General features: G+C 39.8%; 1 long non-coding RNA gene across 4 annotated transcripts in view; it reads right to left on the reverse strand.

The window, feature by feature from the left end:
• Positions 1-3,862: 3,862 nt before the first annotated feature.
• LOC135320899 (uncharacterized) overlaps positions 3,863-16,493 on the reverse strand; it is a 39,900-nt gene continuing 27,269 nt past the window's right edge. The window contains exons 4-6 of one of the 4 annotated variants that reach the window (XR_010380244.1): positions 13,920-13,995; positions 9,462-9,604; positions 8,170-8,399 (exon numbers count right to left, since the gene is read on the reverse strand). This is a non-coding gene — a long non-coding RNA (uncharacterized LOC135320899). Of the gene's footprint in view, positions 4,224-7,397; positions 8,049-8,169; positions 8,400-9,461; positions 9,605-13,805; positions 13,996-16,493 lie in introns of those variants that run through there. The other 3 variants (XR_010380242.1, XR_010380241.1, XR_010380243.1) reach the window with 3 other exon arrangements.

The following is a 16,493-nucleotide window of genomic DNA, read 5'->3' on the forward strand; positions in this document are numbered from 1 at the left end:
ATTGGCTTAAAGTCCTTTTGAAAATAAGCAGAAAAAACGAACATAATTTCTACACCAGGGACAGGAGCTGCACCCTTAATCGAACCTGGTCACTAAGCACAACAAAACAAAGATGAAACTCAAATCAGACACCAGGCCACAAAACATAGCTGACTGAAGATGCCACAAAATGACCTTTCATTCACCGAGGGAATCAGATGCGTTTCTATGTATATTATATATTTTAAAAGCAATTATTATATATATAGCATGTAATTTAGGAAAAAGAAAACTACCTCTTTCTGTAGACTTATAAACAGGAAGCCCAATGGGGTGTCTTGCAGACATGAACCCGCATGCATAAATGCAAAGCCTATTGACCAAAATACTTTCCTGTCTCCTAAGCTTAAAAAAAAAAAGTAATTCAAGGCAGTGGTGAGCTGAAAGGGCTCAGATACAAAACGTGCACATCATCAGCCTTCTAGTAGATAAAAGTGCACCATGCATAATAGAAAAGATGAAGTTTCCTATGGAAATCTATTTTGAGATGCAACAATTTAAAGGCAAACGAGAGCTCAAAACCAAGTTCAAACAAAGAGAAACAAAGGCCAAGCAAATGTACAGAAATGGACAAAGACATTGGAGAAGGAGGGGATCTGTGTTCTACCAATACTCCAAATCAGCAAATTCATCCTGAATTCAAGCCAGTGATGTGCCATGAGGTCACTCAAGGAACCAGGCAGAAACCATCTGCCAGAAGAAATAGAAAAAATGTCAAAGGCAGGTGTGAGGTGTGGAAGGGTTGACCCTGTGACCCTTGCTGCCATGAGGCAGGATGCTCTTGTGGGCTTTCTGCACAGGCTGGCTGGCTCACATGACTCTGTTTAGAAGGATATCAGCCAACAGCTGTGCCACACGGGCTGCAGCCCGAGCTGAGTCACATCTAGTAACGGTTCTGAGTTCATCCTTAGACGACATGACCAGAAGGATCTGAGAATCAATGATGGAGACTTACCTGAATGAGTATTCCATTTCATTCTTTGGCAGTAAACCTTCAGCTTTGTACAACATAAATATTGACAAAGATATACACAGGCAACCTATTTGAAAGCCTGACTGCATAATTGCATCTAATTGAGAAAAGCGGGCTCCGTTTCGGTATGCTAGGTCTTTGTTTGGCTTGGTAACCGATGCTTCTGAGACCCAAAGCATATTCTAGTATAACCGACAGCACAGAAATCTCCACTGATGACTTACTCATTTCAGGGTATTCATAAAATAACCCCAGTTTGCCCGTGGGATACAGATTGTTGTCCCATTCCCATCGTGGGGTGGTATGTTCTGCTCCCGAAACTGTGGCATCATTAGATTCATGACCCAGCTGCCAAACAGATCAAATTATAAGGCAAGATATTATCAGACCAAGGTCATAAAAGTATTACTGACATTTCAAGCTGAACACATCATCTTCCCAAGAATTTAATTTCTTGTTTTCAGGATAAATTTCTTTTTATTGCTGCCTCCCTACCCTCAAGTATTGTGAAAACTAGCCCTGAATACGTACCTTGGGTTTACCAAAATTGTAACGACTACTACTACTTTATCTCCTACCTCCTTTTCAGGTAGGCACTTTAGCTTTTAGAAGATACCTACCCTCATTTGTTTTTTCCCCCATTTCTCTGCTATTATCCACCATGGCCTTTCCAGTCTGTTAATTGTCAGACAAAATAAGTAAAAGAAAGAAATACAGGGTCTGTGAGCTGGTGATAAGTGCTGCAGAGGAAAATAAAGGAGGGCGAGGAATGTGTGGTAGGGAGGAGTGTGGATGGGGCAAGTGACCTTTGAATAAGGCAAAGACGGAGGCAAAGGGGTGGGCAGAGGGAACAGTGATCACAGGCCTTGAGGTCCCTCACGCTGGACAGACAGCATGGAGGCTGGTGTGGGCCAGAGTGAATAGGAAATAAGTGGTGGTTTTGGGGGGTGGAGCCTTAGAGGCTGCTGTGAGGATGTGGGCATTTTTCCCTCTGAAGGAATTGTGGAGCCATGGAGGATCACTGAGCAGAAAAGTGATAGTCAAACGTTGGATCGAACAGGTCCAAGACCCTAATTTAAGCTGAACAAATCAAGGGCCAAAGAAGTGACATGCCACCTCAAATTCAGTGCAGAGCTTGAAATAAACAGCCTCGACTTGCAGCCCAGTGCTCTGCCCCCTTCTGGATGTTGTCTCACAGAGCTGTCTATAAGGTTATATTTTTTCCTCACTCAGAGGCTTGTGGGACAACTGAATGCTTCCCCCTTTTTCAAATGGCAATTTGTCCTGAAAGGAATTCGGAGTTGGCAGTGAAACAAGGCATGGACCTGTAGCCTACAGAGCTGTTGTCCCTGAAAGCAACAGCTGGCGCGTGGTTTACTCGTGGAGTTCAGCAGAAGAGACAGAGCAACAACAGACAACTTAGCATCTGGCGGAGCTTCGGCTGACTGCACTGCACGTTTGGATGGATTTCAAATTTGGACAGTGAGGCGGCTTCACACGAAAGGCAGGTGTATACATCATACATGCCCACACGTCTGTATGCACACACACGGGACACATACAGAGTATATGATGTGACTTTTAAAGAGCTGCCCCTGCTAGGTTTCCCACTGCCTCTGATCTCAGCGTTAACCTTTCCCTGGCCATGCTCCCAGGGTTGCTACGAGATTTCTTTGCAATGGAACATGCCCTTCGCTTCACAAACTTTCCCCAATTCTTTCAATGACATTAGGGGAAGAGCAGGGAGCTCTGTGAAGGGGTGGGGATATGGACTCGAGATACCCCTGAATCTGAATCCACACTTCATGGCTTATTTGTTATTTAACTTTATTTACATTCAAAATGCAATTGTTGCAGATCTCAGAAGTTGATTTACACTCACTACTGTGGCAGAATGTTGCGGTCAGTAGACCCACCACTGGATCCTCTTATTCAACACGTCCTTCCAATAATTCAGATATTACTGTATCACAAATGCCCATTTCTATATTTTGATACCTGCTTTTCAGTATAATTATCTTCCTTCTTTATTCTCTAAATCTTATGATTTTTAAACATTTTTCTGAGAAGTGTTCCACAGGCACTTTACATATGATAAGTTGATAAAGAGATCCTGGAGATCAAAACCACATTTAAATCCTGAGATAAACTCAACTGTGCCGTATACATGGCTAGGTTTAGTCTGCTTCCTTTGTTACTTTGTTTAGTAATTTTTGTTTCAAACAACAAGATCCTACTGTATAGCACAGGGAACTACATTCAATAACTTTTAATAGCCTATAGTGGAAAAGTATATGACAAGGAATATATATATATATATATATGTATGTATAAGTGAATCACTATGCTGTACACCAAGAATTAACACAATCTTGTACACCAACTATACTTTCAACAAAAAAGTTGAAATAAAATTGGGAGATGAAACTTCCCCTGCCCAGGCTGCTGTCAGGATGAAACGATTCAAAGCAGGCCAGGTATTAGCAAACCCCCTAACACATCAAAACCCCATATGGGATCTTCTTTTTGAGCAGCACAGGCTAACCGGCTGTGGTCACCTGTAAATAAGGTTGAAGTCACTTAGACCCTTGGCTTGGGAACACCGTGGCCACAAGGGTGGGGGTCACTGCAGCACTTACGGGAATGACGGGGACAGCCTGCTCCTGACGCCGATCCCCAGGCCGCAGCCCGGAGTGCTGCAGTCAGGTCTGAGGTCCGGCAGGGAGCGCGCAGCTCCACAGCCACTCGGAGCCCTGCGGTGCGGGTGGAGCTGGGACCGCGCTCGTCCATCACCCTTCCAGGCACCCAGACTCGGGAGTCTCCTGGGGGAATTTTTCTCTGCCTCATAATTCCTGTCTCAGCCTCTTGTGGAATGCGGTCCAAGCCCCACGGAAGGAGGGCTTTAACCCTCCGGGACCCAAATCCATCACGGTTTGGATCCAGGATGTAACTTCCATGTTAACTCACCCGGTGCTCCCTTCTTGTGCTGAACTGCCCTCCCCCGTCGATGGCATTAGGTCGTATTAGAAGTCCCGACTTGCTTGTCCTTAGCTAAGGCTCTGAGCCTCTTTTTCAGTCTTCCTGAGTGGAACCACTCTTCTGTGGCAGAAAAGCTTGGGCTGTCGTCTACCCATCATTGTCCTCGGTCTTTTGGGTTTTCTGTTGATTTATGGTTCTCGTGCAGGGATACCAACTTACACATGAGAAGCACCTGTAGACATTTTAAAAAATACAGACACTGGATCCTCCCCACTCTCCAGCCAAGGCTGGAAGCTTTCTCCCTCTAGCAGGGGTTACACAATCATTTGCTTGGGAATTGACCACACATATTGGCATAATCATGGTAAATTGCCCTTTACTCAGTGCTTGCCACGTGGCATTTTCTACTTCATGTTGTCTTTGTACGTTCATTATCACATTTAATCCCTGAATTATAGATAATCACCATTTCTGTTGAGGACACTCCTACTTGCTAATCTTGAATTCAATTATCTTTGATTCTCTTAATCTATTTCATTCCTGAGTTTCCTGTACCTGGATTTAAAGAGTGAATTATGGACACATGTATTTAAGATTCTCTTATTATATCTATCTGACTCATCCTCTAACCAAATCATATCTGGAGAAGAGAGATTTTCTCTTTTAAACATTTGTTTTTTCTTATTATATAGAAGTGCGTACACACTGTAGAAAATGTAGAAAGCATATATAAGAAAATTACAGCCATACATTATCTAAACACCAAAGGACAATGCTATGTCATGTTGGGCTTTTAACCATTTTTCTTAATATTTTATCATAAAATTTCCCTAGGGCAAGTTACTTAACCCTGGAATTGTACTAGACTTTTGTCAAGTACAGAATAACATTCCCAGAAATGACCCCAACATCAAAATAGTATGTGAGGCTGGGAAGGCCATAGGGCACTCAGCTTATTCTCTGAGTCCTACAAAGAATGCTGTTAATTCACTGATGTTATGCATTAGATGCCTGTGAGTCACTCACTCACTCAGCTGGCTCGGGCTGAGACCTACTTTATACCAGGTGCCGATCCAAGTGCTGGGGAGACCCCAGAGGGAGCCTGGATCACGGCATCACTGTCCTTCTTCATTTGCTCCCAGAATCCTACTCAACAAACCCACATGGGATTGGGGGGTGGAGGCAGGTGAGATATGGTAAAATTCATTTCATTATGTTCCTTTAGACATATTTAAATAGCATGAAAATAGTCACTAACTTTGATAAGTTTTCTTTTCCCTTCGTATGTATTTTTGAGGATGGGTATAGTTTTGGTGCAGCAAGAGTAATTGATAGATCTTTGGTATGTTAGGATTTTCTATGAAAAATTAAGAAGGAAACTGACACCTTATACAAAGAGAAGAGGCAGTGAGGAAAACACAAGCCACCCTCGAACTTGGCTACCATTCAGAATTTCTGGTATTCAAAAAAGGGAAACATAATTCAAAATATTTTCCCTAAATATTTTAGCCCAGAGTAAAAATACATGTAGGCAAAGTTCAGCTCACTGGAACCTACAACAATGTGCTTACTTAAGCGAAGGTATAAACAGACCACAGATACTATAATGCATCCTTTACTTTAAACTAGTTCATGTGAGCAAGTTTCATTTCACATGAATTGCTCAGTACCAATTTAGGAAATATATCCTTCTTGATTGGTAAAAATAGCTCACTGATAACCAGATTCAACAAAATTTAGTGTTAAATAATTAACCTATTTCCTTCAGGAAATGCTTTTGAGTAATCTGAGTTAAGTATTTCCTCTATCTGATCTATTTCTTTTCACAGAGAAAAGTAGTATTACTTGCACATGAGCTACTTTTACTCCTCTGGAGAAATCTGTGAGCTCAGGGTAAGAGTTGTCTACTGCACAGTAGGGAAAAAAAGATTCACTTCACAGCAAAGATCAGAATCTTTTTTTTGAGGGGCATGGTGAGCTGGGGGACAAGGGAAATGCCTTTGTTTAGAGACAGACCACAGTAATCCATCCTGAAGCTGAAAGATGAAGACCTTGTGAAGAAATGTGGAAGGACACACTGACACCCAAATGTGTTCACTCTGCAAAAACAGAAAGAAGGAAAGAAAAAATAATTTAACTGCCCTATAAAGAGAATGGACAGAAAATTGGTAATAAGGGAGAGTGAAGGAAAGTTAGGGAAGGGAGGAGAAACAGTGAAAGGGAACTTGGATGCGGTGGGCAGAGTAGCAGGTTTCTGGAGCTTACAATGAAGGATGATAAGAAAAAAAGTAAAGTTTAAAAAAAGTTACAAAGTTTAATATAGTTTAAAAATTAAAAAATGAAGTTAAAAAAATAATTTTTTTTATAGTGGCATGGAAGATTTTAAAATGATGGAGGTTTTTATTTCAAAATTCAAGTTGTTTGAGTTTCTCCTCCATGCTCCAAACAACAGTAAGAATTGCTTGTGTAATTGGTTTTGGGGGACACCACAGAGAGTGGTGAGCAATGCAGTTAGGTTGGCCAGGAGCAGAATGCTTTTGTGGAAGGCAAGACAGAAGAGAGATCAACAGTTTCATGAGGACAGAAACTCAAAGCCAGAAATTATCTTAAAAAGCTTAGTGTGGTGGGCAGAAAAATGTTCCCCCCCAATATGTCTATGTCCTTATCACCAGAAAATAGGAAGAGGTCAGTTTCCCTTGCAAAGGGGGTCTATGGTTTCAGATGCGGTTAACGTTGCTAACCAGCCTACTCTAAGAGAGACGAGCTGGATTATAGAGTTGAGCCCATTGTAATCACCAGGGTCATTAAAGTAGGAAGAGGGAGACAGAAGAGGGGAGAGAGGAGAGGAGATTTGACCACAGGATCAGAGTCAGGGGCACACAACCATGCTGACCTTGAGAGAAGGAAAAGAGGTCACAGGCCAAGAGACGTAGGTGGCCTCTGGAAGCCAGAAAAGTCAAAGATACAGTTTCCCCTGAGGCCTTCAGAAACAGCCGTGCCAATATTTTTACTTCAGCAGGCTCCTGCGTTCAAGAACCCTACAAGGTTAAATTTGTGTTGTTTAGTGGAGACTATTTCTTTTTTCTTCCTACTACCATGTCATTTGGGGATACATGTTACAACAGAAAGCGAATACACTAAGCTCCTTGAAATGTTCAGAAATTGCAGATAACACTGGACTGTCCACTTTGATATGGGATTGGGCTTATGTGAAAATCCAAAGGAGAGTGTGACCTTTGCTAACATCTGTTTTTCTCATTTTTACGAAGAGAACAGTAAGTCAAAACCTCTGTAGTTATTATTTTAGACAAGTGTCTCTTAAAACATTATGTAGCCCTGTGCCTTAGGACACCAAGAGAGTCTCTGTTCTTAGAAGAACATGAATTCCGTGAGATACGGTCTTACATCTGAGTCCCACAGTGGTCTCTTATTGGCAATGAGAACTTGGGCAAATCATTTACCCTCTTTAAGCCACAGGATCTTCATTTGAAAAGGAAGATAAGAATAAGGATTGTTTGGGTGATTAAATTGTACACACACACACACATATATGTACAACATTTAATACAGTGACTAACACATACTAGGCACTCAACAAATTCCTGTTATGGATTTTTAAATGCATGTATAAAAGGAGGAGAAAGTTGCAGGAAGTTGTGGGAAAACTTAGTTCACGGCCCCAAAAAGGGCCATCTCTCAACGGGCTCTGATCAGTCAGTCCCCAGTGATGGGCTAATAAGCAGAAACTATAGCACTTGAGGATTTAATTTAAACATAAAAAGGAAGATATTTAAACATAATTATTAAACAGGAGGTATGTTTACACTGTTGGCTGGATCATCTTATCTGGAGAGCTTTAATAAGCAGAGAGTCTCCCCTGTTTTAGAGATGGGCATGCAGGAAAATTACTTGGATGGGTGGGCCGTTCTCACCCCAAGATCACATGACTTAGTACTCACGGAAGTAACACCTCTTGTATGTTATTCCAGATGGACTGTCCTCCCATGATTATTGTCAGCTGCATCATCAGTTCAAGGAGACAGCCACCTGGGTCACACTGGAATATTAGAAAGAAAATCTCATTTAAATTTTAGATAGCTCTAACATGAAATAAAGTCATTATTTTATGCCTAAAAATATCTAAGGAACAGAGAGTAAAGACACTCTTCATTGGGCAACTAAGAGAAAACATGAAACAGGTTAGACTGTCCGAACACAAAGCTGTATTCACACGTCTTCATTTCTGTATTTTCACAGCCAATACACCAGATCTCCAGGATAAGTCACAAATCTGCCCTTAAAGAATGTGATGTAGAAACACGAGGAGTAGTAGTTGACAAACTGGAAGAAGAACACCTTCATGGCTAGGTTGTTCCCACAGTCAGTCTGGTCCTTGGGATCTCTGCAGCTAGAATAAAGAAAAGTTAAGTCTGTAAAACTGTGAACAGCTTTGAGACCATAATCAAAGCCATGGACACATGAGTTAACACGCTAAATATGTATATATATATATATATACACACAATTCACACTTTTTTCATATAAGCAGTTTTGAATTCCTTAACATAGCTACTATGTTAATTCCAACTGTACACACTGTTGTAAGAGTTTCTCCCACTATGAATGCAATATCACACAAGGCAAAAAAAAAAAACAAAGTCACCCATTCTTTAAAATTTATAAGCACAACAGTATCCAATGGGCAAGAACTGCCCTCTGTCATGTGTAAGTTGAAAGAAAGCTACTTCTAAACATCCTGCTAAATGAAATTCTCTTGTTTCCCTGAACGGCAGGAAGGTAGGACTATTGAAGAAAACAAACAAAACACGGGGCAACTTGCTAGAAGCATTTGGGGAACATAAAACATCCTCCTAGTTCAAAATTTGAATTGGTCTTAGTGTTTTCAGAAGATGACCACTGAGCAGACAACTGGGAGAATGACCCAGCCACATGCAGCGTGTGGGAAGCAGTTAACTAGGGCCGCTAAGCCGCTGGCTGGGATACAAGCCAGAGAGAAGAAACATTTGTTATAGAAGCCACAGCTGATGAGAATGGAGCTACACTAACAGGAACAGCATGGGGGGAGGACACATAACAGTGTGATTACTTGTCCTCTCCGTAACGCACAAGCAAATCTGCCACTGGAACCACGACCCTCTTCCACTTATTTGCAATAGAGAGACTATTTACTTTCAACAATAGGGTACATGATCTAATGTAATTGAAGTTATTATTAAGCACTGACCTGTTTACACAGAGTTTGGACATTCTAATGCTTCGTTTGTCCCTTTTACTAATGCAAAACTGGAGCTAATTCAATTCTCACATAGGCTAGAGAAAATATGTTTACACTTGAACTTTTCTAAAGACTCTAATGTACTGGAATTGAAGTGCCTAAAAGATACAGTCTCTGTTTTGACTTGGTTCTAAAACTGGTGTAGAAATGACCTCAGCCACAGGAGGAGCTTACCAGAGTCAGTCATCATGATTGCCACTTTCTCATATATGGCGTTCAGGGTCACGATGATGATAAAACTGATGAGGGAAGCAGTGATGGGCATGGCCCACCTGCACAGTCAAGTACTTCCGGAACTGGTCGCCTCCATTCAGGTTCTAGGGAAGTTTTGCAGAAAATACAATGAACACTGAAAGTCCGTAGACAATGATCCCAATAACACAAGCAATGGTCAACAGGGCCTGACAACCCAAAAACCCAGCAGCATGAGACTCACTAATGACCATAATTTTACACAGAAAACTGCCCACAACCCACGCTTAAACAGACAACATGCATGTGCTCTAAACCTCACATAAACGTGAGAAGTGATGTAAATCTCACATAAATGCCACAAGAGACGTGAATATCCGGCATGTTAAACTTTAGGGGAGGAGGAATGAAGGATGTCAAAAAGAATGAGTGCATCCACTAATGTAACATGCTGACAGCAGGAGCAGCTGTGTGCAGGGCATAGGGAATAGATGGGGACTCCAATTTCTGTGAATTTTTCTGTAAACCTAAAACTGCACTAAAGAAGGAAGCCTGTTAAGTATATCTTTAAATGGCTGAAAATGGAGTCACTGGTAGCATGTTCTTTGGGAGACAAGTCTGTGATAGCAGAACCAATGAAAATATCCCTTCTACATCTATAGAATTACTTAGGTTATGAACTAGTTGTAACCTATGAAGGGGATATGCTTCCTTTCAAGGGAGAACCTATCACTGATTCAGGGGTCAGCAGGTGCTAGCTGTCATCTTCATTCTGAATAGGACCAGTGAAGCTGTGGACATGCCCTGAGGGAAATAGTGGAAGTGACAGCAGGTCTCTGCTGATGAAAGCTTCACATGCTTTTCATACTCCTTGAGATCTTAAAATGGCAGGTATTCATACTCCCTGCATTTGCACAAGTTTCATGTCCCTGATCCATTGTAGTTTGACTGTGTGGACCCAAGGGCAACGGGGGTGTCTGAAGCATAATTTGCACGTGGCTGATAGTGTTTCAGCTCCTCACTAGGCAGGTATTTTTCTGCCCACTGAAGAATGCACATTAAAGTTCCCATTTTTAAACTGTTTTCCTTCCATCTACGTTCTTGGTCATAGTCCAGAAGCATGAACTCAGTGTCCGTGGCCGCTCCTGATGGCTGCCCCAGAGAGAAAGCTACAAAGAATGTGAATTTCAAGACTAAGTGAACCACATCATGTTATTTACAGTAACAGCGGGAGGCTGGCTTGCACCTGCAAGGGAGAGCAGATGGAGTGTTTACAAGCCCCTCCTGGAGCCACACTCCTGCATCTGGATCCCAGCTCCGATGCTAGCTGTGGGGCCTTGTGTAAATTTCTTAACTTCTAGAGGCTTCAATCTCCTCACCCATATAATGGGGGGATAATAATAGCAATTTATAGGACTATTGTCATGAGTCAATGATTTACTAATTGTGAAAACAATTAGAACATTAACCACAGGCATGTGAAAAACTCTACCTAAGTATTAGCTATGAATATGGTGACCAAAGTCTTAAAAAGGTGTTTTTCTTAGTTTTTAAGCCATCAGTTTGTAGAGAAAGCATTTTATTTTCTCCTCTACTCTCTTTCATCATCCTTTTCTTCACAGTAAGTCTTCATGATTGTGAAAGGTATAACTTTTTGGTGTGTGTGTGATTAAATGTGAAAATTAGTTAAGGCTGAGAAAAATGTATTATAGAAGGTATATAAAGCCTTTCCCACTTGTACAGCACATATAGGCCATTTAAATGCTATGCATTTTTAAAAAGTCTGCATAATAATTTTTTAATTATTTATTAAGTAATCTTAATAGTTAAGACTCTTTAAATGCTTACTATTGCTTCAGCACACGTCTGTTTTTCTAAATCCTCACAATCACCCTGTTGGGAAGGTAATATTATATCTCTTTTACAGATGAGGAAATAGAGCCATGTGGAGATGATGCAATTTCCCCAAATGAAGCAACTATTAAGTGAAAGAACTGAAATACTCAAAGAGCCCAAAGACACACTAACTGTATAGCACTGTCTCCTACATGGTCTGTGAAATTAATTGTAATTCATTTCAGAACTTTTACAAACTTGACACATTTCCATTTTTCTTCCAAGCACTTAATGGGTTCAATATTTCTTATGAAACAGGAAAGCTTTCCATTCTCCTTCCTCAAGTTTCTTCGTATTTATCATCTTTTCTGATCATAACTTTAACATTTGCTCATTAAAGAAAATTTGAAAGTACTCAGTAGTGGACAGAACTGTTGTCCTGGATCTGTCCCCAGTCTTAGAAGAGGACCCAGATTTTGCTTTAGGATAAATAACCTCCCTTTTGTTTTTAGTCCTGTGATTTAAGCTCAATTAACCCACTCTTTCTGAAGCACCAGAGGTAGATCTCAGTTGGTTTAAGACAAATAATACCCCTCATTGTATTGGCCTCGCACATGATTGGAGAATTGGCAAATAACCCAGTAAGAGCCACTATTATGTGAGGAGATACGTACTTGTGCCCATGTGAATGATAAGCTTCCTCTATCAAGAGAGGAAGCTGCCAAAAGAGACCTCTCGGTTTGGATGGATGATCTGGGATGCTGAGTGCCTAGAAGCAGCATGCTGAGACATCATTGGACACAGAATGAAGACAGGACAAGACCAGCCCTTGACATCATTTGGGCTACAGTATCTCTCCTTGACTGAAGCCAGACCTCAGATCTGAGGTTTTCATTTACAGGAACCAATAAATCCCATGCATCCCCATTTTTTGGGTGTTGTTTAAACACATTGGAAATTGATTTTGTCACCTACAATGAAAAGACTCCAACTCTGAAAATGAATAAAAAATAAAATAAGAAAAATGCTTCTACCTATAGACATAATTCCTTCAGAAGTGTTCATTGTTTGTATATTACAAATCATTTTATATATTAATTTTATTCTCAAGCCTATCGTAAGCATAACACTTTGACATGCCATAAAATATTTTCATGGACACACTTTTTCATGGCTGAATATTGTTCTACTTTGTGAAGGGTTGGAAGAATATTTTGGCTGAGATTTTATATATATATATATATATATACATATAAAAGTATGTCTGTGACTTGCATCCATACTGACTTTTCCCTGCCATTTTGAAATACTTCCTGATTAAAAGTTTTTCAAAGCTGAATTAGTGGATTAAAGCATATGAATATTTTTGACTCTTGATATCAACTGCCAGACTGCTTTCTAAGAAAGCTTGAGGAGTACACCAGAAATTAACACAGCATTGTAAATCAACCATACTTCACAAAAAATATCCAGTAACCTAGGCATGGGATTGGTGATCACTGGCATTTCATCCTCATAAACAGAGCTGTGTCACTTGAGAGGTGGAAAACTACTTCATTTTGATGTGCACTGAGTGAATTACCATTGGAGTGTGACATCTATTTTTTCTTTGTGAATGTGTGTTCCTTTTCTCTGCCTTCTATGCTCCTGAGATTTTTTGATGTTACCTTTGAAGTGATCTGAACTCTCTATGTATTGAAGGAATTAGCCCCTTGTTGGATTTGTAAACAAATAACATCCTCTGGTGTTTTGTTTAAAATTAGGATGCTTCTGATGCATGGAAATCTTTGTATACTTTCCTCAGAAACTTACTGCTCATCTAGAGTTTGTGTAAACATCCATATTTATTTCTAGTTTTTTTCTAATTGTGTTAATTTTTAAATGTTTCTGGAATTTATCACAATATATGGTTCACTGTATGATTTCAATCTTTTCTTTTCCCCCCAAGTAGCTAACGAGTGTTCCATTCACTGAATAACCTTTATTTATCTCCCTGATTTGTAATGCCTTCCATCTCTTATATTAAATTATTATTGATATCAGAGCCCATATCTGGACTTCCTGTCCTATTTTCTAATCTGGCTATTCTTGAACTACTAAAAGTCTCATTATCTTATTAATTATTATATTACTAATATGATTTTATTCACAATAAACCCCAAATCAATTTTATAACTTCTGATATTTTGGAGATATGATATTTTAATCTAGAATCATGTGATTAAAGCTTCTTTTATATCTTTCAGTAGTTTTTACTTTTATTTTATGATAGTTCCTACTATCCTTTTCTTAGGTTATTCTTAGACATTTTACCTTGGTTGTTACTCTTGGAAAATTTTAGAAATCTTAATGCCTCCATCTGGTCTCTTAATCAGACCCTGGAGAATCCTAAACCACTGATCTGATTTGAACAAATGAGGTGAAAAGAATTGGGGCAAGCACTGTGAGCAGAAGAGCCTGTGGAACCTCCAGAGTGGCGCCCTGCATTGGTTCAGATTTTCTCTGGAAAAAGTTTTCTCTATGAGACTTCATAGTTCCCAGCTTGATTTTCAGTTTTCTCAGGATTTCACATTAGATTTTAAAAAGTCTGTGGCAGGTTCTTACCCAGAAAAAGAGCACTTGCACAAAGGGTTATATGTATACACTTTCCCCAGGTGGTAAATGGAACACGCTCTTCTTCCTAATTAAAAAAACAAGTTAAGTCAATCAAGGGATTACACCTATGAAATGACTTTTCTCCTAACTGGTCAATAAATCCTAAACATAATTTAAAAAAAATAATTTTCAGACCTAGCCTCATTATTTGTAATTGCATGGGTTTTTTCCTGTTTTTTTTTTCTTTTCTTTTCTGTTAACGATGTCAAACAAACAACAAAATACGTACAGAGTTCATTTTAATACTCTTTTTTGAAAATGCATATGTGAACAGTAAACTGTTTCCCTGCCATTGTCTGAGCTTGGGGATCTGGGTACCTGACGAGGCCAAGCTGTAAAGCTCTACTCCTGAGCTGGCCTTAGATTTCAGAAGTGACGCTAGTGACAGCAGAGTCCGTGCAGGACAGAATGTTTCACAGGTGTCGGCAGCTAACTGGTCTCCACTGTGTGTTCCTTTGTTGAGCTTTATGTGTTTATTGGCAACAACTATGAAGTTTTAGAGTTTCCATTTTAGAGTTTATATTTATATTTCATTTTTAGATATGAAATCAGTAAGACTCAAGTTTTACCTGGATAATGAAAGCAGATAGAGTATAATAATAGCTGTCACTAAGTACATGGCCTTTCCTCTGTGCCAGGAAGTCTTCCAAGTATATTCTGCACATAAATTCAACCCGTCCTTACCATAGTCATGAGGAAGCAACTCTCTTATTCTGATTTTATAGGAAACTATGGTACAGAGAAATTAAGTTGTCCAAGATCACTCAGGAAGCAAGCTGCTGTGTTCAAATATGAATTTAGGCAACTTCATTTCCAAGCTTTCACTACCACAACGCTGGCCTCTCTAAACAATGGAGCATACTTTCGCAAGTAAAGTAAAATGCTTCAATTAAAAAACTAAACAAAAAAATTAGGCAATTTTTTAAATAAGGAAGAACAATAAAGTGAAATGAGTTTTCATCTTCAATTTTTCAACAAGCATGTTCTACTGAAAATTTAAACTTATTAGCTGGCAATTTTAAATTTAAAATTGGCAGTTTAAATGACCAAAAAACTTTTCTTCAGTATTTTTTTGTATGCTGCCAATATGATATGTTTTTGTTTTTCAGGACTCAAAAGCATTATGAACATCTAATTTTGTCTAAGTTTCAGCTTTCAACTCTGAATGTACAGTCTTTTACCAACATATGCTTTGACTCCCATCTTCAGTTGTAAACAATGGGAAATATTCATAATGGGGATTATTAGAAGCTTATTACATTGTAAAAGACAAATGTCACTTTCTATTGGTAGCTGAACCTCATTTCTTTCCATTTATAAAAAGAAGTGTTTGACCTGCTCCTTCCAGAACTTTTCAGTGCCAACATTCTGTAGATCTGTGATTCAATTTATTAAATCTATAGTTGGAGACATTTTCAGATGCTCCTAGTAAAAGCATTTTCTTTCCAAGAGTTATTCATGCTCACAACCTACTGTCCTGCTGCTGCTGACTGCAAGTACCATTAGCTCTAAATTATCTCAGCTGATGGAAAGAAGCAATAATACAGATGACTCAAAAAATCATCTTTTCATAGCTCTGGAATGTTGATACAAAGATATATAGTTTTATTTTTTTAATTTTGCAGCAGGAGTGGCAGCAATAAATTTACATTTCCAATTATGTAAAATGCCTAGCTCAAACACTGCTCAAACACTGATGGCACCTCAACAAATGTTTCCCTGCTTGTTCTACCCTTTCTCTGACTTTAGGATGAGAGCCATGCTGCTTTGTTCACATCCCAACCGGAAGGGGGAGCAGTGACCGCGACTTAGTTAAAGACAAAGGGGCACCTAGTCTACGATGAAAAGGAGGCGGCAATAATGAAGGCACATGTGAAAAAATGGGATTCAACTATAAAAACCAATGTGTCTTTCCTCCTACATCTATGTCATAGCAGCTAATTTATATTTTGCATCTATTTATTGGTGTTATGAGAGGATACAAGCCAATGCCTCTTTTCTCATACACTTGTACCAGACCTTTTCTTTTCCCCCTTTTTACTGTTAATATGAATGTAGGACCTCAGTTCTCTTCTGTGTCCACCATTCCAGGCAGTGCTCCTTCACCTTGGCTGCACATTATAATAACAAGAGGAACTTTAAAAACTTCCCTATGCCAGAATGTACCCCAGGCCACTAAGTACCATCAGAGTTAGCAGTGATCGAATCCAGGCACCAACATTTTTTAAGATCCCTTGGTGATTCCAACATGCAGCCAAGGCTGACAAGCCCAGAAGTAAACAGACTAAAGTGCATCTAAACAGCGCCCGCTTTTCCTGGGTAATCTCATTTGTCTCCACGTGGGGACACCGCGCCTCCTATTCTGGCTGGACTTGTTCTTCCTGCTCAACCGTGTCCCATTTGTACTCAAGTTCTGCCTGGCGCCGCTTCCAGAACTCCAGAAGTAAGGTGACTAACAGAGAGAGATAACAGCAGAATGTGGATCTTCAGTGATGACTGATGCTTCAGAAACCTGTACTTAAT

The sequence above is a fragment of the Camelus dromedarius genome, unplaced genomic scaffold (assembly GCF_036321535.1).
Source record: "Camelus dromedarius isolate mCamDro1 unplaced genomic scaffold, mCamDro1.pat HAP1_SCAFFOLD_180, whole genome shotgun sequence".
Taxonomy (NCBI): domain Eukaryota; kingdom Metazoa; phylum Chordata; class Mammalia; order Artiodactyla; family Camelidae; genus Camelus; species Camelus dromedarius.